This window comes from Leptodactylus fuscus, chromosome 2 (assembly GCF_031893055.1).
Source record: "Leptodactylus fuscus isolate aLepFus1 chromosome 2, aLepFus1.hap2, whole genome shotgun sequence".
Classification (NCBI taxonomy): domain Eukaryota; kingdom Metazoa; phylum Chordata; class Amphibia; order Anura; family Leptodactylidae; genus Leptodactylus; species Leptodactylus fuscus.
In genome coordinates this window covers 226,035,247-226,056,193 of record NC_134266.1, presented here as the reverse complement: position 1 = coordinate 226,056,193, position 20,947 = coordinate 226,035,247, and the positions used below count along the sequence as shown (strand labels likewise).

General features: G+C 41.5%; 1 protein-coding gene across 4 annotated transcripts in view; it reads left to right on the top strand.

Annotated features, from left to right (window-relative positions):
- The window catches only part of LRP1 (LDL receptor related protein 1), a 222,721-nt gene that overhangs the window by 35,681 nt on the left and 166,093 nt on the right, over positions 1-20,947 (top strand). The gene's annotated exons all lie outside the window — the stretch shown is intronic.

Here is a 20,947-nt window from a genome sequence, read left to right as displayed (position 1 = left end):
ATGGAACTGAACAGGAATGCTCACCCATATGATGCAGGACTTCGACTGTCAAACTCTAACAAAGATTTTGATATAAACCAATTCAGTGGATCCATCTAGTCTGTACATTTTATTGTGTATATCTCATTACTTTTTTTTTTTTTTTTTTTTTTATTGGAAAGCCCTGAGCCTGGGATGTGACCGGGACCTCTCTTACTGCATTGTACGTGAAGTCTATGTATAAAATACTCAGCGTGTTCATAATTTTATAAGGCTTTATGTATCCACCTGAAGGCTATTCCATAGCTTCCCTTTTTCTTGGCTTGCAGTTTAGGTTTTGGTAGCATCTCAGGGCTCGTTCACATCTGCACCCGGTCTCCGTTCTGCAGGTTTCCATTTACTGCACAAAATAGGGACAGGAGACGAAAACCTGTCGGAATGTTTCAAGCCCATTCATTTGAATGGGCTTGAAAAGTGTCTGGCCGTGAGCGCCGGTGAGCGTTTTATGCTCTCCGCGGCGAAACAGTTTTTTTTTTTTTAAACCGGACACAGAGTCAAACATGTAGCAGTTTGTGTCCGGTTTAAAAAAAACCCAAAAAACTGTTTTGCCGCGGTGCGCATAAAACGCTCACAGCCGGACCCGGCATGACAGGTTTCCGTCTTCTGCATGCAGAAGAAGGAAACCTGAAAATGGAGATCAAACGCTGGTGTGATCCCAGCGTAAGGGTAGAAATACAGAAATCTCACCAGAACCAATGTAGCCTAGCTAAATATTTCTGGATGTGTATGTGTGCAGATGTTTATCTAGAACTGTAATTTGTCTGTCTGGTGAGGTCTAAAAGTTTCATTAGTCCATGTGGCTGTCATTATGTCTGATTGCAAAGGGCACAGACATGGCATCTGCAGGCATGACAGAGGACTGGTTGCAGCTATATTTAGATGTTGGTGCCCGCTCCTAACAGGTGATAATGATCACCACCCCTTCCTCCTTCTCTTATATGTCTCTCAGGTCTGTTATTACTTAGAGTATATAGTATAGAAGTGCTCCCGACTGTAATACACCCCGCATGCTTGCAGGCGTCCCCATGCTTAGCTAATTGATAACAAGCAGGGGAGGGAAGTAAGCCATAATTAAATGGAGACTGCAGGCAGTTAGATAGCTGCGATCCCCTGAGGGCGGAGAAGGTGGAGAGCCCCAATCCTCTGCCGATTGGGCAGCAGTCAACACTCCTCAGCAGAAAAGAAAGTGGGCCGCTCATATGTGCCTTCCGCTACTGTGGAGCTTTGTGGTTAGCCATGCCATCTGATATTTGGCTGGTTGTTCAGATCCTTGGCTTGTCCGGAACCCTTCCTGTCATGTCTGTCTACTGACACTATAACTCTGCCTTCTGTCTGCTCTTCTGAGTTAAAGCATCTGGTTTCCAATACGAGCTGCTAATGCACTGAGAAAGATGAAGCCTTACAGCGAAATGTGACAGTAGCTTGTCTGGTAGGTCAGCGTCAATATGTGCAGTCACAGTTTGCTGAAAGAAGAGGACTTCTCTACGTTATTCTTCACATGTCCTCTCCGAACCAATGTCCTCAGAGAAAATTCCATACATGTGTGAAACCCCCTCCTCCCTTTTCTCTCCCGTCTATCTATCAGCTGTTAATAAACTGCAGTTGTTAGATCATTGTTCATCCTTGTCATGACACAAAGTGTAAGGATATAAGACTAGAACCGCACATAGAGGCAGATATATAGTATATTATCAAAAAAACGCTCAAACCCCCAAAAAAATTATATAGAAAGGGAATGGAAAAATATTTTCGGCGCTGGAGGTTTTATTCATCAGATATATAGTATGGCGAGGGGAACACGTCTGCATTGCTGTAGTTTGCACCAGATTTATCAAATGTCATACAGTGTTTGATCCAAGTCTGACACTTCTTGCCTTGAGATCACACTCTACTTCCCATACCACCTCCTTCTCCTACTGGGTTGAAACTGCATCCATTTATTTTTATTCTTTTATCCTGGGAATCTTGACAAAGCAAAATTTGGCATTTCTTTGGATTCCACCTCAAAATCAGTGCCTGATTCTGCCTCCTATTGTTTTCAGTGGGAGGCTGAGATTGAAGCAGAAAACTGAACAAGAAAGCATTTTGCTAAATCTTGGCACGAATTTCGCACTTGATTCAGCCTCAGAGTCTGCGGTGTGAGAGATGCGACAGATTTAGGTCCTTTCATCTGAGCCTAGTCATTTAGAGAAATCCAGAGGGCCAGGAAATGAAGAAGAATCTGAGGCAGATGTCCGCCTCAAGTTTGTCTATTTAGTGACCTGCTTGCCATTTTAGAGAAAAGGATGTGCAGCAGGGCAGCGACTAATGCGGACCAGGGTGAGGACTCTATGGCCCAACTGATTGGGTCAGTCCCTGACCCACAAAACTCCTGTAAGGCACCTATTAGGAGGCTGAAGCCTAATAATTCTAGAACATTGCTCACATATTATTATGGCGTCATCGCTACTCAATATTAAAACTGGTGAAACATAAGCCAGTCTTATGTAAGGATTAACAGGTTGAGGCCCTTTGTACTACCAAACCAGTTTGACTTTGGGCTCCCTGGTATTCACCATTTAACCCCCGTACGGTGATTCTTCTGAGGTGGTCCAGGTGTTGGTAGCGGCTGAACAGGCAGGTCAGGAACTATGGTCCACACAACAGAATCGGGCAAAATGCATAGGAGTACATAATATATACAGAATACAAACACATAGAAAAAAACAGACAGGTGTAGAGGACTGGCAACAGAGGTAGTAAATCAGGACCAGACCAGAACATCCAGATAACAGAGGTCAGGTCTAAAACAGGAATACAAATCAGGTCAGGTAACAGACGTACATACAGAATGGAAGATCATAGGGCACAGATAGCAGATGAACTAACAAAACGGAAGCTGGTAGGCTAAACATTCACTGCAGAACCCTGAAGGTCACAGTTAGCAGCTACACTGACACAGCAGAAGGACATATACAAGGAGTGCGCGGGTGGGTGCTGGTGCAGTGCACTGGCTTTCAGTCATGGCTACTCTGCTTTTGGTTCCGGACCAAAAATCTCCGTATGAACTTACCCTTAGCCTTAGGCATTGTAAATCATAATACAGAAAATTGAACATTGCAAAATCAGAGTGTGGCTAGGGAAGCAGAGTTTTTTAAAAAATATATATTTTTGTTTGGTATAATGAACCTTATATTCTTTAGAGGTCAGGGGATGAAAGAGGGGAAAGAAAGGGAGTAGTACCAAAACGTCATAGAAATCTGCTTGAGATGCAGACAAAGCACACTGGAACTGGCAGGAGGAAGTTTAGCAGGTGAGCACACTAATCCATAAAGTAAGAGGGGAGTGCACAAAGGTGCCCAGGCAGCTAGGTAAGGCAATACATTCTGATAAATGCAGAGCACGTTGTTACACCTAATAAATTCCATTCTGTGTGATTTCAGCCTAAAAAAAGTGATTTAAAAATACTAAGTCTATTTTTCCTTATCCAGGATTTTATGGGTCAGACAAATGTCCTAACGAGAATGCCGTATGAATAAAACTATGACAAAATAAACAACCTGTATTTTAATGTGCCTTTAAAGTGAATTACTATTACATCAGTTTGTCAAATATTTGCTTTGATGATAAAAATAACAGAATAAAAATATAGCGGTAGCATATTTCGCAGGGAGGAAGTAATAAACAATAAGATAAGAAAGAATTAAACAAACAAAGGCGACATGTGCACTTATAATATAATAAAGCTGTGTGAACTGTCACCTAGTCGGATTATGAGCCAGGAGGGATATAAAGTGCAGAATGGTGCCAGAACTGTAACTCACAGCAGCCTGGAGTGGAGAGATCTGTGACTAGGTCACGTTATGCATACCTCCCAACTGTCCCGATTTCCGCGGGACAGTCACGATTTGGGTGACATGTCCCGCGGTCCCAGTTGGAGGGAGGTATGTCCCGATTTCAACTCAGATCTGCGTCCAGAGGACGCAGATCTGAGTTGAACGCATATGCGGCTGAAGCAAGGAGCTAACACAGGTCAGCTCCTCGCTTCTCCGCTGCGTGTCTCTCTCGCTGACACATGCGGCTGAAGGAAGGAGCTGACACAGGTCAGCTCCTCGCTTCGCTGCTGCGTGTCTCTCTCGCTGACACATATACGGCTGAAGCGAGGAGCTGACCTGTGTCAGCTCCTCGCTTCGCCGCTGCCGCCGGCTACTGGCTTGTAGACGCGATGTGTCACATCGTGTCAGCTCCTTCCTTCAGCCGCATGTGTCAGCGAGAGAGGCGCGCAGAGAGCGGCGAGGGAGCGGAGGAGAAGGTAAGTTTAATGTGGGGGTGGAACGTTAATCTGGGGGCAGATGAAGTAGAGGACGGCATGACACTGGGGCAGAGATGTGGGGACATGAATCTGGGGGCAGAGATGGAGAGGACGGCATGACACTGGGGGCAGAGATGGAGAGGACGGCATGACACTGGGGGCAGAGATGTGGGGACATGAATCTGGTGGCAGAGATGGGGGGACATGAATCTGGGGGGCAGAGATGGAGGGACATGAATCTGGGGGCAGAGATGGAGGGGACATGAAACTGGGGGCAGAGATGGAGAGGACATGAAACTGGGGGCAGATGAAGGGTGTGTATGAAACTGGGGGAGAGATAGAGGGGGGACATATAATTTACGGGTGACTGTAGGAGGATTATACTGTGTGCGGGCACATGAAAAATTAACGAGTGGGCGGAGTCAACACAAAAGTGGGCGGGGCTAAAGTTGCCGCCGCGCGCTAGGCGCGCCACACATTTTGTCCCTCTTTTGGTTCTTCAAAAGTTGGGAGGTATGCGTTATGTATAGGCCATGGACTATGGCGACATGATGTAGACCACCTTGAAAATTTTCTAAAACGTAAGGGCATGTTTAGCTGTGGAGGGTAGGGAATTCCACAGATTGGGTACAGCACAGGAGAGGTCCTGGAAATCATAGTAAGAGGATGTAATAAGGAAGGATGAGTTGGAAGTCATTGGTTGAATGAATTTGTTAGCTGGAAATGTATGACTTTCAGCGTTGTGAAGAGCTTTGTAGATTCCTAGAGTTAGGAACCGTATTTCTATAAAAAAAATAGATAACCAATGTAATAAGTGTCAGAGAACTGAGACATTAATATACCGGTAACTGCAAGATAGAAAGATGCACTAGGCTAAAAGGGAAAAACTCAATTATTTGCATGTATGGCAATTTTACTTTATTCCTTGTGAACTTACTCTTTAATTCAGGTATACTGTGTCTATTATTGGGGACTGCAAATATTATCATTATTATTAATCTTTTAGATGAATATTATAAGAGTCTTTACACACAGTTTACATGTTTGAGACCAATACAGGATTACATATTCAATATAAAATCAATGTAGATGCCCCTGGCCCCATCTCAGTACCTTTTGAAGGATCATCGCACATATTGCCATATGAACAAATAATGTACAGCAGCTTATGGGGCCCAGTTACGTAAAGAACAATGTTTGTTCTGCATGGATTGCTTAAGAAGTCAAGTTGAAGTTGGATGTGGACATAAGAACATGACGTCCCCATAACAGCCTGTACCATAGAACACTGTATTGTGCTACCATATGATACCATATCACTGTGTTACATCAATACCATATTACCTGGTGTTAAGTGAAACTGCAAGTAATACACGTGTGCTCGGCATACACAGCAGGTATTCTCCATAGTAAAAGCTCAAACTAGAACAATAATAGCCTTATATTTGGCTGGTAGAAACAAGTTTGTGTGTAAGAGGACCTTTATATTATTAAATGTAAAATCTGAAATGGCCAAAATCTGAGTCCGACCATACTTTAGTTCGCCATTGACCAACGACGGGCTTAATATTTGTTGCTTCTTTGGTAAATAAATTTTTTTTAAAAAATTCTAAAATTCCATTACATTATATGGCCACATAAAACGTTCTTGTGTGTTTTATGTTTAGTGCTTTATGGAGCAGGGATTTAGAAACTTGCGGCGGTAAACTGATACTTATTGTAATGAAGTATTTTGGATAAAGACCTTTCCCTTCCTCTTGGGTCTGGTTACCGTGTCTGTCTGATGAAAATCACAGCTCTTCTTCAGTCCTTCCCATGTGATGATATTTGAGATAGACTGTTGCGACACACAACACAAGCTGTCACATGCTCAGCACCTATTTTCCAGCAGTGATTTTTGTTAGGAATGCTTGTGTCCACCATGATGAATATTCTTTTGTATTACTCTGTCCTTCTGTTCAAAAGTATTTTACACCTGGAAAAACATAAAGAAGTTGTTTTACGCCTTTATTATCCTTAAATGCTATGGACACCTTCCTACTCAGATTTCTTTTATTGTTCGTCTGCTTCCTAAATGCAAAACAAATACCATTTCTGTTTAACCCCTTCACATAGCTGGTTGTCTTGCTTCTTCTTAGGCTCCGTTCTCACGGAGTAATGCGCCGCTCATTTAGACACGTAAACACGTGTCAGAGCGAGGCGCTTCAAAACAGATCTTATTGATTTCAATGGGTGCCGGCTTACGTGCGTAACACATTGAAATCAATGGGTTACAAAGCCTCCCATTGATTTCAATGTGTTACGCGCGTAAGCTGGCACCCATTGAAATCAATGGGATCTGTTTTGAAGTGCTGCACTCTGACATATGTATACAGGGCCGGCGTCAGCGCACGGCATAGTCGGGCAAGTGCCGGGGCCCACAGAGCCTCTGGGGGCCCCCCGGCACTTGCCCGCCCCAGCACTTGCCTGTCCCGATATCAGCTCATCGGCGTCCGATGGACGCCGATGAGCTGAATTAAGTACATAAGCGATTAAAGCAGGAGCTGTGAGATCAGCTCCTGCTTTAAAGCTGCGGCCCAGCTTGCGTGTGTAGGCGCGATGACGTCATCACATCGCGCCTACAGATGCAAGTAGGGCCGCAGCTTTAAAGCAGGAGATGAGCTCACACACAGCTCCTGCTTTAATCGCTTATGTGAATGGAGTGAGAGCGGAGAAAGGAGCGTCGGGGGAGCGATGGAAGGTGAGTAAGTGTTTTTTTTGTTTTAATTATTAAGGTGGAACATAATGAAGGGGGCCCATGAAACTGGGGGAGGGGGAGAATGGCATGACACTGGGGAAGATGAAGGGGGTGGGGAGAGAACGGCATGAAACTGAGGACAGAGATGGAGGGGGCCCAATGAAACTGGGGGGCAAATGAAGGGGAGGGGGGAACGGCATGACACTGGGGCAGATGAAGGGGGTGGGGAGAGAATGGCATGAAACTGGGGACAGAGATGGAGGGGGCCCAATGAAACTGGGGGGGCAAATGGAGGGGGGGGGACGGCATGACACTGGGGCAGATGGAGGGGTGGAACAGCATGACACTGGGGCAGAGACGGGGGACATGAAACTGGGGCAGATGAAGGGGGAGAACGTGATGAAACTGGGGACAGAGATGGAGGGGGGACATGAAACTGGGGGCAGATGAAGGATGTATATGAAACTGGGGGATGGATGGAGGGGGGTCATATAATTTACGGGTGACTGTAGGAGGATTATACTGTGTGGGAGCACATGAAAAATAAATGAGAAGGGGCAGAGTCAACATAAGTGGGTGGAGCCAAATTTGCCGCAGCACGCAGAGCGCGCCGCACATTTTATCCCTCTTTCTACTCTTTAAAAATTGGGAGGTATGGCGTTGGTGACGCCACACTCCTGTGTGACGTCACTCGCTTCATCTGCAACACACAGTGCCTCAACTCCCCCACCTCCTTTAGAAGGGGGCCCACTGAGGCTCTGTCGCCCAAGGGCCCATAAAAACCTGGAGCCGGCCCTGTATGTATACGTGTCTAAATGAGCGGCGTGTTACTCCGGGAGAACGGAGCCTAAAGCTGGATATAGACATTAGATAGATGCAGGCCAGATCTGTGGCTTTTAGCAGGTCTGATGTAAATACTAATGTGTATGTGAGCCTAACTCTCCTCGAGTGATGTATATTGGGGGTGATGAGGACCTGGCATTTGTATTTCTATGCTGAATGCTTTTATTCTTAGGGGAAAAAAAAAAAAGCTTCTGACTGAGTTGTGCAACGGTGGCTTTTATGTATATGAGGGGTTGCGGTGTGTTCACTTTGGGTAGAACAAAAATTTGGATGATGCCACCATAATGTGTAAGGAACTTTGCTCCTTGCTGTGTCTGTGCTGTCTTCCTTCCCTCACTTGAGCAGATCCAGATCAAGCAGGCTGTCTTGTGTTAGACTGCATTCACATTTATTGGATTTCACATGGGTGGGTTTCACAGCAAAATTTGCGTCAGAATCTAATCGTTCCCATGTCATGGATCTAAATGAGGTTTAGTGTTAGAGTGTATGTATGCAGGAGAGAGCACAGGCCAATCTGCAGGGGTAAAGGGTTAAATTGTACAGGCTATAATCTGTGTACATGCTTTCCAGTGGTTGGGAAAGGAAGGAATCTGTGCTGATGTATGAAAGCTAGTGAAGGCAGTGGCATCCATGACACACAGTTCACACATCCGTCATGTATTACTATTATCTAATACAACATAACCAGCAAAATTTCCAGAATTACATTTTTTCCATGTCAAAGTATCTAGCTTTTCCCAGCTATATGTTATATAGAGGAGTTGTCAGCTGTTGCTTGTTTGGTACCTCTCTCATTTATTCGCATGTATGCTTAAAAAATAAAATTTGAAGTCTTGATTTAAACACAGAATTGTATTCTCTTACTTTCTATTGTTGATTGTGTTGTGGCTACATTTCTGTATAATATCACTTTTCACATTATATGGAACGTTTGGCTGCCTTCGGTCTACACTTGCCAGTAATTGCTAGGTGTCTTTGGTGGGTTGGTTGCGTATATTTTCGTTGCAGATAGTGCTGATCCTCCTGAGCGGCTGACATCCTAGGCCCACTTTTGGTATTTGCTTGTTCTTTGTGTATTTTGGAGGTTTATACTATTGCTTTTTATTTGTATCTGAAGTACATAATCTGGTAGTTTGTGGCGGGGTATTTTCTTGAGTAATCTGACCAGTCTTGTATCTACATGTATGTAGATTCCTACAGCCGTGAGTGAATTGGTTTTGGCGATGGGAACTTCTGTCGGAGATAGAATAGGATGCTTATTCCTTTCCGCAAACTGATTTCTATTAGCTAGTGGAAAATTTAAGATCTGGCGGATTCCACCATGAAAATTCCATCATATGACCTTAGCTTTAGAGTTGTACGATACAGCCTTTCAACATCTGTTTAGTAGTCTGCCAAATTAAAGAGAGGATAGCCATTTGGTCAACAAACTATGTATCTGACTATATTTTGGGTTCATTTTGATATATGTTCATCCGAAACATTTGGTTGAAAAAAATTCAAATACATAAACTTTTTAAAAGTTTTTATTACGTTTTCGTTGGCATCGGAAGTGATACATTTTGGAATTTCAGACACTGAATGGAAAGCGTTTTAAGAGCAGCCTTTCACAATGGACATGCAGTCTAATCTACAGGAATCGTGTTATACAGCAGAAGAAGCTAAAAAGATTCAGTAAAGGTTGTATTTTTTCACTTAAAGCACCCTTAGGGAGCATTCACATGGAGTAACGCGGCGCTGATTCTGGCACGATAACTCGTGTAAGAATCAGCGCTGCAAAACAGAATCCCATTGACTTCAATGGGTTCCGTTTAATGCGCGTAACACATTGAAATCAATGGGTTAAAAAGTCTCTCATTGATTTCAATGTGTTATGCACGTAAAAAGGAACCCATTGAAGTCACTGGGATTCTAATTTGCAGCACTGATTCCTACGCGAGTTATCGTGCCAGAATCAGCACCACATTACTCCGTGTGAATGCTCCCTCAGTGTGTTTAGAAATCATGCAATTCAGGGAACGCTGTCACGGATTAGGGCTGCTCACTGAACTCTAAAGCATAGAAAGAGCATAAAGTGTAATGAAACTTATACTTTTATCACCAAACTGTATCTCAATCTGATTATCTTCTACTACTGTATTTCATGCTGCTGCAGATAAGATACCAGGATGGATTTATTAAGACTAGCATATTGTATGCCAGTCTTAATAAAGGTGCAGGAATGAGTGATTTATGAAGAGGCTCTGGCTTCTTCATGAATCAATCACATGGCCCTGCGTCAGAATGGAAATCTACACTGGTTAGGGACTGTCGTAGATTTCCATTTTAATTCTCACCAGAAAACTGGAATGAGTTATGATAAATATGACAGGCCAAGGCTTCCGTACCCTGCTAAGCCCACATGTGGTGAGTGGGGTGCAGATTGGGGGTTGTGGCGCAAAAAAGAAAAAAGGCCTTGTGTCAAATGTGCCTTACAATATCATCCATCTATTCCAGAAAACTGGCCTAGAGGAGTTGATAAATCTTCTGGATTAGGTTTAACATGCTATGACCCTACTGCCTTCCCTCCTAAAAAATAAAAAATGTTTGTTTATGAACAAAAAAAAAAAAACCTTTTATGTATGAACTCTCCAAATATTTTAGAGCGATAGTAATTTGTCCTGGTCATTGGATAGTTGCAAGTTCTTAGTACTGCAGGTCTGCTATTGGAAATTCTTGTAGTTTCACCAAAGTACAACAAAGTAAGATGGAAATAAGTCTGCCATATTAACATAACTTATGTCTTGGTTGAAAGTCGCACGGTTTTGTCCGCTATTGACATTTCAAATGTTACACAAGGAATGTACGCCAAATATAATCATATCTGTAATAAAGTCTAGTTACGAAATAAAAGCTCCCCCGTGGGGGCTTACATGGCTTAAATTCGTAAATCTCCAATCTAAACACAATAATATTAATAAACTTAAACTCCTGCGGCTCCCTTATTCTGTGATCCTGACTCACACAAGGGTTTCTTCCCTGCTGGCTGACTCGTTCACGGCCATTTCTTACGCACACTGACAGCTCTGGGAATGTCCCACCGAGCTGTGGCCATCACTAGACGACATGACTTGTTCTTAGTGAGGTCTTATGTTCTCCTACGTTCTCATATTTGTAGAGTAATTCAATGTTTGCAGAAGTAGTTTTGATACAACAGTTATTAGAGAAAGTAAGTGAACCATTTTCAATGACCTGGACTTCTATAGCAATTCCTTAAAAAATGTAGACCAAATGTTATCCAAGTTACAATTGTAGGTAAACTGTGTCTTTTAGTGGCAAAAAATGTTGTTGTTTTTTTGATTATGGAAATAAGAGTGGGGGGGGGGGTGAGTTTTGCAAGCACTTTTCTTATTGAACCAAAAGGGACACAAAGCCTGGTTATTGACAAATCTGTTCTCCTAAGGGTAAGTTCACACAGAGTATTTTGGTCAGCATTTTGAGGCTGTATCCGCCTCAAAATCCTGACCAAAAAGACGACTCCCATTAAAATCAATGGGAGCTGGCCAGTTCTTTTTTCCGGGAGCTGTTTGTTTCGGCAAAAGAAGCGACATGCTCATTCTTCAGGCCGTTTCGCCTCGCGATTCGGTCTGAAGACACTCCCTCCTCCTGACTAGGCCCATTCATTGAGCCTAATCCAGAGTGGAGTGCGCGACTGGATGCCGGTGCAATGCACCAGCTTTCAGTCGCGGCTACCCGGTTTTTGGTCCGGAACCTGAGGTGGCCTCCGCTTCAGGTTCCGGACCAAAAAAACCCATGTGAACTTACCCTAAGGAATAATTGGGTAGTGTGAACAGTGCCTGAAAGTAAACAACTTTCAGAAGATTCGTTCTAGAAATGCACAAAGTTCCGGAGAACATTCAGGACTGTTGTTAAATTAGTTGGAGGAGTCTGTTAAAATCACTCTACTGTTAGAGAGAAACAGACAAGAATGCTTTTCATACACTTAAGATTTCTGATGACTGACTGCTCTCATCCCCCCCATACACATGCACACTTGGCAGACGGTCTCTATCAGACTTTTCTGGTAGCGGCTTATTTTCTCATCTAAAACTGAAGAATCAAAGGCTCTCATATCCAATACATAGATGTTTGACTAATTGGAACTTTCAGCTGATACACCTAAAGCTCGCCATGTTTTTAGATATCACATTCTGGGACGTCAGCAGTCATCACAGAAAGTTTGTGATGCAACAAGACAAAGCAAAGTCAACTAAAGAATGGTGGACGTAGATGATTGTGTTTTGGATTGGTCAAGTCGAAGACCTGACCTTAATCCTCTTCTTGTGATTTTATTCTAATGGAACTTTGCTAGCAAGGCATCCCAGAAATATTGATGAAGGGACAAATGTTACGGGAGGAACGTGTGTGACATGGCCATGGTTATGATAGGGGGAAAAAGAAACCTAATCCTAACTAGAGAACTATGTAATGACACGGCTTGTATGAGGCCCAGTCCACCATGTTTACCTTGCAGTGTTTACCAATGATATCTCTTATATAATGTATTGTATATTATCATGTCCAGCAGCGCCAGCATTCAACTTTTACAACTTGTCAACCTTTGTACTTTGTATCCCTGTGACACTTTTTTGTTTGCATTGTGAAGTTTAATAAATGAATTCAGCTGATATAATAGAATTTATTTGGTTTGCAGTTTTTTTCTTCTGTTCGTTTTAGGTTTTAGTAATCGCTATATTTTTTATTTTTATTTTTTTTTGGAGGCGGAAAGTTTGAATGCGGAGAAGGAATGTATGTTTATAATGGCAGTCAATGTCAATATTTCACTCCCACATGTGTCAACAGAGAATGTGAGCTTATTTTGCAAAGTATATCTTGCAGATGTGCTTTAAGCTCCAGCGTCATTAATAGGAACCTGATGGAGCCCCTTCCCGTTCCCCAGCTGTGGGGCTGACCAGTGTCTCCTAAGTTTCGGGAGCTCAGTATCATAATGGGATAGGAGATGGTGTTGTTTCCCTGTAGAGAAAAGCATTTGTCCATATCCAAGGCTGTGATCTTCCAGCTGCTTTCTCAGTGCAGGATCCTCATGAAAACAAGCTTGTTTTTCTCATTCTATTCCTGTTATTCATATTTGGAATAGAAACATTGTAGACGAAGTTTCATGATGGAATGTGGTTGCATTTTTTTTATTTTTTTTGTTGCCTTTCTTTCCATAAAACATCTGTTTTTGAAATAAAGCTTTCCAGAACCTGTTTATAGTCTACCCTGACTTCTTTCTTCTATGGGTCCTGTTTATGGAGGGAGAAGACAACTGCAACTTTCCAGCATCTTAATGGAGTCTGCTCAGGGAACATCAAACTAAGATCCGTCAGCGGATTACAGGCTGCCTATTTTGTTAACCAACTTAAAGAGGTTGTCTGCCAATGTAAAATACCTTTCCGTTTTGCAAACAAACTTACTAATATTTATTAATTCAGAAAACTGTAGCGATGGCTTAATGTCAGACCCCCCACTCGTGCTGTCGCCTGACACCGGCACATAGCTTCCTGTCTGTCTCTGGCTCAGTTCATTAGTTAGGCCAGACGTCTTCTGTCTCCGCATCTGCAGTGATGGACAAGGGGTCTGGCCTACCTAATAAACAATCTCTGGAATAGTTACTTTACTGAGCATCTACTTATGATCCATTGGTACTATTGTATGTAGCAGCATCATGAAATCCTCTATTGTCATTCACAGAGGGCAGATTTTTTTGTACCATTTAATATTCCGTTCAGTTTACTAAGAATCTAGAGAAAAATTTCGTATGTGGTGAAATAAGAGAGAAACTGCATTTGCACCATTTTCTAACAGGCTTTCTTTATAGCGTAAACTGTGCAGTCAAAATGACATGTTCCTTATATTCTTTGCATTGGCACGATCACTGTCATGCCAAATTTTAGATTCATGTTTTAATACCTTTAGAAAATTCAAAACTTTGAAAAATGAAAATAAATAAATTAACTTGACCTATTCTGACATCCGTAACTTTGTTTTTGTACACGGAGCTGTGTATGGCATCTTGTTTTGGGAGATGTAGTTTTCATTTATAGTATTTTGGGAAATACCAAACGTTTTGATCACTCTTTTTGGTCAATTTTTTGTTGGGAGGCAATATGGCAAGAAAAAAATCTTGATATAGTGTTTGCATTATGAGATAAATATTTTTTATATTTTGCTAGTTCTGGCATTTTCAGATGTGATGATGTCTAATTTGTTTATTGTTGATGTAGGGAAAGGGGGTGATTTCAGCTTTTATTTTATTTATTTTTCACTCCCCCCCCCCTTCCCCTTTATACCTGCAGTCATTTGATCACTTGCATTCAATACAACTATTTAGCAGTTTATGGCAGAATTACTGTGTAACTATTGAGTCCAGCCACAGGCAAGCCTCAATAGTTATATTTCAATGACAGACCTGGATCCCGTTATAGCAGCCCAGGGTGTCATAAGAGTAGGATAGCTTGTACCATCTTGCTACATGAGGCTTTTCTGGCATCACAAAGTAGCTGTAGGGGTGAGAGTCCACCTGGGGGATCACTACTAAATGGCCATGATCAAAGAGCATTCTGATCGTGGGCGTTACTGCTGAGTCTCCATGTGAAGCACAATTTCTGCTGCAGATCTTACTAAAATCTTCGTAAAAACCCTAGTATAATTCATATGTGGTACCGGTAGATGTGGATTTGTTGCACATTTCACCTTTGCATTGCAAAATATGAAATCCACATTGTAACTTTTCCTCAGCCAATTGAAATTCTGACTCATGCCGCTATTTCTATGTGGGTTTTTTTTGCCTTTTTTTTTTGTCTACTACATAAAAATTGGGTTTTGAAAACTTATTCCTCCTGTACTGTAAATTGGTACCGACCTATCAGCATTGCAAAAATGCTGCAATTCTCCAACTTCTGGATGTGACCTAACTCAGTGCAGTATTGCACCTTATATGTAATAACATTTTATACATCTGGTATGGTTAGAACTTAGGATCCAGGTTGCCAGTGCACCCAGAAATTTGCCGTCGCCATCTAATGGGAAATTTATAGGCATTTTAATAGTTTGGCTGGTAAGAAAAATTGAATACACTTGTGGAATGATCTGACTTGGTTCCAAAGTCTTCAGTACTGTATCATTCCTGCTATATGTAAACTGTAAAATGCTGTTCAGAGGTGAAGATAGATTGTAAAACCTGAGTAGATAACACCGCGCAGTATTCAGCGTCACACGTCACTTAGAAACATTACCAGTCCATTAGTGTCAGTAGTAATGGCTGCTCTAGATCCGTTACAAGCTCTGTGGTCCTTGACACTTGATTATTAGAATATTATGGCTTTTTGGAGAGGTGCTCTCATGAAACCAGACAATGAGAACATGCACCTCTTCAGGTTCCCATCACAAAGGATTTGTTCATAATTGTCGCCCTTTGTGTCATTAAACGGCACTACATGTTTTAACCTGGCTTTCTCCAAATGTCAGCAGGCCCTGCAGCTCGCCTGGAATTTACGATGATATGTTTAATGAAAAATAATTGAAATGGCTATGTCACTTCCATTTCTAGTAGCCGAGTCTATGACTTAAGTATATTATGAGCATGTCAGCTACGTAATTGCTATTCTGTTATTGCTTTCATGGAAGTTTCGGACTATGTGGTATACATCCTATACACATACTGAGGTTTTCTAACAATAGCATTTCACGGGTGATTACAGAATAATAGACCTCCATGTCATTGAACTAGGATTTCTGCAGAGACAAGTCCAGCCCATTACGGGAGGCAGCTCTTCTCAATACATTATCCAAGACAGACCTATTTTCCTCAGGAGGAAGATGAAAGCAGATTTACCCCTCTTCTGTATATAATTTAGTAGATGAAAACAAACCATTTCCAGCAAGGCAGGGGGTGAAGGGATTTTTGAGGATCTGCCAAGTTCTCGTTTTCTTCTCCAGTCTCGCCCCTTTTCGTATTTGTTATTCTGTTCCTCCTGAAGAAGAGAGACTCATTGCTCCGTTGTGCTTTGTTAAACATCTCCTATTTCTCCCCAGCCATCACAAATGGGCTTGAAGCGCAGAGCGTGTGACCAAAATGTTAAACAAAGGTCTATCATTTTGGTCACGTCTGCTCTGCAGCTCCTGCCAGCAAGTAGAGAGGATAATAATGTTGCAAGAGGCCTGCGCTCTACTGTTCCATGGCTAGATTGGAGGTCTCGTTCTTCGGCTGTCAATCATTTATGCACATGTTCTGTATTGATGTGAAAAGAGACCGTAACCCAGTTATCCAGTGCGCACAATGCCCTAAAGACAATTCATATCGTCGCTCTGTGGCCATGTGTTTATTATCAGTTATATTGTTTGATATGGCATCTCTTATCTCTTTATAAATGTCACGATTGATGTCAGAATGTGATGAATAAAGTTATTTATGTTTACAGGAATGTGGCCCAGAAAATGGCCAATTTTGTTTAAAGGATTAAATAGGTAATTTTTAAAGAATTTTTCAAAATAATTTCTGTATCTATCTATCTATCTATCTATCTAATAAGAAAAAATTGTGGGCTTATTGCCCTATACAAAAATGTAATGTGATATGTTTTTTTGCATATCAGGACTTGCTTGTAGCTTGAGGCTAGCACCTTCTCTTGCTGATGCTGTCTTTATCTATCTATCTATCTATCTATCTATCTATCTATCTATCTATCTATCTAATCTAATCTAATCTATCATCTATCATATATAAATTTTATACATGGGGAAAAAAAAAAAAATATATATATATATAATTATATACAGTCCTATGAAAAAGTTTGGGCACCCCTATTAATCTTAATCATTTTTAGTTCTAAATATTTTGGTGTTTGCAACAGCCATTTCAGTTTGATATATCTAATAACTGATGGACACAGTAATATTTCAGGATTGAAATGAGGTTTATTGTACTAACAGAAAATGCGCAATATGCATTAAACCAAAATTTGACCGGTGCAAAAATATGGGCACCTCAACAGAAAAGTGACATTAATATTTAGTACATCTTCCTTTTGCACAGATAACAGCCTCTAGTTGCTTCCTGTAGCTTTTAATCAGTTCCTGGATCCTGGATAAAGGTATTTTGGACAAACAATTCAAGTTAGTTAAGTCTGCAAAAGTCTACTAAAGCTCCACCCCTTGGCCAAGTTCTGCTCCCTTTGCCAATCCATGACCCAAGATGGAGCTGCCCAACAGTAGAGTAGCATTTTTGTTCTCTATTATCTCTATGAGACGGTCTTATCAAGAGCTTATGGAACATTCTTAAGGGCAACTATTATTCTTATGTACTTTCAGCTTCATTTTTGGGTTTAGTGTTTCTCTCAAGGGATTTCATGGGATTGTTTTTTTTTTTGTTTTTGTTTTTTTTAAGTTGCCTACCAGCAGGAATTGGTCCTTGCCCATTAAATCCTCCTTTCACCCTGGTGGTATAATAGTGTTTTGTGGGTGACGAACCCAAAAAATTTAGTTTGGAAATTTTCAAAATGACAATCTGTTCAGCATAAAGACAAAGTTGCAGTAAAAAAATTGATAGCAGGAGAAAGAAACTTAAATTTAGCATTAAAAAAGACAGTTTTCTGGGATATGTTATTTTTTTCCTTTAATAAATTCCAACCCCTCCCCCCCAAGTAAGGGCAACTCGCTTAAATTTTTTCTTTTCTTTGGTACAGTGTGTGAGTTATGTACAGAACCCTGAAAAGTTACTAAAGGTGGTATATAGCTTACCGCAGCTACAACTGACATATATGTAAGGACTTGCTTTATCTGTATGGTGCTATGTGTGTGTTGTGTTTTTTTTTTTTAAATCTTAAAATATTTTTTTTAAAAATATAAAAGCCTTACCATTTACAAGTCCTCCATTCTAGCACTGGTAGCCCGGTCTTCACTGCTGCTGATGGTTGATGATGTCTTCTTGAGACATTGCGTTTCTGTTCAGGTCACCACTGCAGCCAGTCCTTAGCAGAGTCCTGCAGAGTCCAGTCCATCACGTACTATTTGTGTACAGGTCACTGCTGTAGCGGTAACCTGAAATGAAACCGAACATCACAAAGAAACATCATCGGTAACACTGACCAGGCCGCCACTGTTGGAATGGTGGACCTGTAAGTGGTAAGCTACACTTTTTTTTTTTTTTTTTTTAAATTCTACATTTGCGTCAGACAACCTCCTTAATATTGTAACTTGAGGATGCTTTGTGCTTGAGGACTGGAGTTGAGAAACCCTGGCTTGATGCAAATTCTATGAATTGCATTGATTCTTGGTTATACAGTGAGGATCTTTTTAGACCTTTGGATATCAATGTAATCTCAAATAACAAGTAGTTGCTTTGTGTGGTTATTTTTTGAGTACATGGACACTTTAAAGAAGGAATTCATCCAGGGTTTTGAGGGCTTTATCTGTGGGCAGATGGGATCTTATCAAGTGGTGCTTGACATGTGGGCCATCTTTAGCATGATGGGACAAGTTACTAACATATTTTATTGACTTCCAATGAGCAACTTGGTTTGTATTCCTGCTACTTAAAGATGGTCCTGACCTTTACTCCTTATCTGGTCGTCCATGCCTTTTTGACTACTTCTATACCTCCCTGTCGTGTTTATGTTTCTCACCTTCTTGACCCGCATCATTACTGCAGTGCGGCATCATTACCGTCACATTGATGCAGTGACCTAAACGGTCATCTTCTCAGAGTCAGCATTTATGACTTCTGCTTGCCTCAAGTGCAGCCTAAACAAGTCCGAGAGGATTTGGAAAGGAAGCCGAGAAGAGAAGAGGGTCTGCCAACGTTTATGTTAAGACATTTCATTTTTATGAAACCTTCAATAATATTTAGAAAGGTCACAAAATGAATTGTTATAAACTCTCTTAGGAAAGCTGTTATTTGTTAATACACGAGCCGTTTAGATCATAACTTCTGAAGTGTAGATGGTTTAAAACTGCAGGAGAAGGGAAATGGATATAAATAACACTGGCCTTTTACTGGGTAGAGGCTGCAGCCTTCTCAGAACTACGTAGCCGTGTTTCAGTGCTTTCTGTGCATCTAGTAGCCAAAGGGCACAACATCTTTCTTGTGGGTTGGCTACTAGAGGTACAGACCCTTATGTAGAGCAACAAACTAAGATTATGTTCATGTCTGCGTAGGAGTCTCCCTTCTCAGGTCTGGTTCACATCTGTGTTCGGTATTCTGTTCAGGGAGTCCACATGGGGACTTCATGCATATGAAAGCACACAGACCCCACAGACTATAATGGGGTGCGTGTGATTTTCCGCACAGTGTCAGCACGAGTCATGCAGAGAGAAAAGTAGTTCATGAAGTACTTCTCTATCCGCATGTTCCGTGCGGACACCATGTGGAAAACACACGGACCCCATTATACTCTATGGGGTCCGTGTGTCTTCATAAGCTCACCACTTGTCAATGCATTTGGTATTCCATTTGGGGGGATCCCCATGCGGATGTGAACCAGGCCTTAGACTCTGGTTCATAGTGTGGTAGAAGTCCCAAGCGAAGAAGTCCTGTGATGGGTTAGAAGAATGGAGACAACTCCGCAGGTGTGAACGTAGCATAAGCTGCCAGATCCACTTTAAACGGTAGTGATAGTTCATCCTAGCAACTAAAGTCTACTATCAAGATCATATTAGACTACCGTGGAAGACCTAGTGGGTGAAATTTATTGATACAATTTTAATTCTCTGTCATAGAGGAAGGAGGATAAAATATGTTGGTGTGGTCAAGTTAATAGTGATTTTAGTCTAGTGTAGGAGACCACTGAAACGGTGCAGCTAGTCTACTGTAGGACTTTACATGTGAGTTTAGGTTACCGGATATACTCGAGTATAAGCCGAATTTTTCAGCTGAAAAAGCCCCCCTCGGCTTGTACTCGAGTCAAGCAAAAAAAAAAAAAAAAAGTTTCTTTTTTTTTTTTTTTAGGGGAAGGGGGGTGTCTAAGTCCAGCCGCAATAGTAATGTATAGAATCTCCCATAAAATAGTGAAAAAAAGAAGCTTTAAAAAAAAAAATAAATTAGGGAAGGGGCAGACAGACAACCCAAACACCCCCTTCCCTTCCCCAGCACCTACTGCACCCAAAAAAAAAATTAATTTTTTGAAATTTTCCGGTGGCTGCTGCATTTCAATAAGTTTTCCCAGTTTTTTTTGTGGTAAAATTAGGGGCCTTGGCTTATATTTGGGTCGGCTTATACTCGAGTATATACGGTATTTACTTTTTTTTTTTTACCTCTATATAAGATACCATTTCCTGTGTTATGTACCTTTTTATCAAATCCTGGATGATCCCTTTATTGTTGTACCATATGTGACATTTCATTGCCTGTACATGTAAAATTCACACAAATTTGGTAGGGTCTAACTTAGATATGGCCTACAAATATATTAATATTGGATGGCGTTAGAGGCCTTTTCAGGGCCCAGGGTGGTAACTATAACACCAAACTGCTGAGGATAAAATGAGATGTACAGATAGAAGTGAATCTTCTCTTCTTTTGAATAAAACATGAATTTAAGAAGAAATGTTTTATACAAAACCCGCACAGACATACGATCCTCCCCATCAAAATCTATATGCTCATTAATAGAAATGGCAACCCTGAATAAACATCTGAGCCCTGTTTTTTAGGTCACTAGTGTCAGTCCAGGACAAGGGTACTAGAAAAAGATAGAAAATGCTAAAGCAAATAGAATAAACCTCATTGCACAGTGATTCCTCTGTGGTCAGGATTGTAGATGTTATGCAGTGTGCCTTGAGGGGTATAATTCGGATCATTAAACCCCTCGCTCAACCTTCGTCATGCCCTGGATTGCCGCGTTGTTCATATCCTCTATTGTTCAGGTCCAGCAACCCCTGTTACAATTACAGTTGCCTGACCTGACTTCATACACCCCTTTATTATACATGTATGTCAGATTATAGACAGTGTCCTTCCCATTGGGACTGAGTAGGCCACTCGAAGTTCGTCATATAAC